Source organism: Ostrea edulis, chromosome 1 (genome assembly GCF_947568905.1).
Source record: "Ostrea edulis chromosome 1, xbOstEdul1.1, whole genome shotgun sequence".
In the NCBI taxonomy this organism is placed as follows: Eukaryota; Metazoa; Mollusca; class Bivalvia; order Ostreida; family Ostreidae; genus Ostrea; species Ostrea edulis.
Window position 1 is genome coordinate 19,739,847 of NC_079164.1, and position 2,368 is coordinate 19,742,214.

Below are 2,368 nucleotides of genomic sequence, written 5' to 3' on the forward strand. Positions count from 1 at the left end.
GCAAAAAAATTGTAATGCATAGCTGGACTGCCCAGTAAAAACATGTAAAGAGTTTTATTTCGTGGGTTGGAATCTAAAAGTTTCAAATCACTTTCCACTACCCCCACCCTACTAAATAGGGTAAGTTTCAATTATTTTAATTTGACATTATCGTATTTATCCTCCCTTTTGCAGTCATCTCCGATGTGTTATTATAGTGGATTAGCAAAGATAAAAAAAAAATTAGGGTTTTCCTTCATCTAAATCAATCATTCCAAATATATCAACTCCATGATAATTTACAGGAAGATGGGGGATTACAATTATATGATGTTATTTCAATTGAATTCCAACAAGAATATGAAGACTCAGTTTTTGGTCAGAATACAAAAATAAGTATGTATATATGAAGGGAAAAATTCGTGGTAAATATGCGCTTTAGCGATAATAAAGTATGCACAGATTATTTCACGTATTTCTGTACCATATTTATTTGTGTATCCACTGTCCTCAAGTTTTATTTGTACATTTGACATGTGTTGTTAATATGCGCAGCTTTTGGGAGCCGCTCTATAGACGGACCGATTGTTCTATTTATGGGTGCGTAGTTACATTTGCTGACGTCTCAGTAGGAGTGAAAAATTCTGGATGAGAAACAAATAAAAGAAAACCCTAATTTATTTTCCGCAGTATTTTTCATTCAATTTGTCTCGAACTTTTCATAATCATTAAACTTTCAATTAAGCATTGAGGACGTGCACCTCTTATTTTGTCCTAATTGATTATTTTGGCCCAGTTTTTATATTTGTGGAACTTAGGGCAACATTTGATATTGCATACTGCAAAGGGTATCCATGGAATGCGTATGTTACCTAACTGTGTATATAAAAAGAGATTTCATCAACATTATCGAAACTTACACACTTTGTTCAGTGTCTACTGTTCTTTTGTCGCCCGTGCGAGCTAGATCCCACTCATTTCATTGCAGCCTTTTAGCCAAGATGTACGAAATGTAGCAAACATTGGATATTAAAACTTTAGAATTTTATAAGATCTCTTGAAATGTCGGGTGGATTTAATTGGCTTCTTCTGTATGTCTGCTACAGCTTAGATTGACATATCGTTTTCCCTTTCAAACCCACCATGTTGACCCATGAAGATACGTTTTGGATAAACAATGTATCATAATATTCCAGGAGCAAAAGACAGAAGGTTCACTAAAACTGGAGTAAATTAGCACATGAAAAATTATCCTTAAATGATCGTGAGAAAAATACTACTGTAGCAATAAACTTTATTTTGTACATTATTGCACACATAATAATGATGGTAATAATAACAAAATAACTGTATTTAAAGAATCCTGGTCATTCAATTAGTACGTATCACGGGTCTTCCTCACGGTCTTCTCTCGGACTGTCAATAAATATATACAAAAACTGAACGCGATCTAACACAGGACAGATGAACTACAATAATGATATAATGAATCATATTCAACACAATCTTATGACAACAAGCATTCTGAGAGTATTGCATGGCAATACATAGTCCCCTACCGGTTGCAAAAATTACTGTACCACACCTATATTCAAAGTTCATTATGTAAGTTATAGTAAAAGGGATTGATTGATTGTTTTTCGCCACACCCAACAATTTTTCAGTTATATGGTGGCGTTCAGTTTTTATTGGTGGAAGAGAGAACCCAGATACAATGTACCTGGTAAGAGACCACGGACCTCCGAAAGTAAACTGGGAAACTTTCTCACTTACCGGCGCGACCGGGATTCGAATCCGCGCCGACCAGATTTTGAGCACAATGCTCTAATCACTCGGCCACGGAAATTGTGGAACCAGGATAGGAATGGTTGGAAATCAACTACTATTCGTGTAGAGACTAGACCAGGAAAAAAGACAAATTTATAATTAGGTTTAAGTCTTTAACCAAGTCAATAAACTGTGACATGTAGGTGATCATGAATAATTTAGCTATATTGTTGTATTACTTAATGAGTGTAGTACTCTTATCTACAGAGATAAGAAACTGGGATGTAAACTAACAATTCATGCTATTGTTTCTAAGTCCAAGGGCCATAACTTAATCAAAAATCAACGGACCAAGACGACATTCGAACTTGATCTGTATTTTGTTATGGGAAAGCAATGTACCAAATATCAAATGAATACCTGCAGACACAACCAAAAAAAGTCCGGAAAACTGATAATTCATGCTATTTTTCTAAGTCCATGGGCTATAACTAAGTGAACAAGATGTGTTTGTGAAACACAAATGCCCCTGATAATAATAAATTCCAAAGACCTTCACAAGGACAAATATTTAGGTACGAGTAGAAATATCTTCTCACAAGAAATGCTCATGTGCAATATG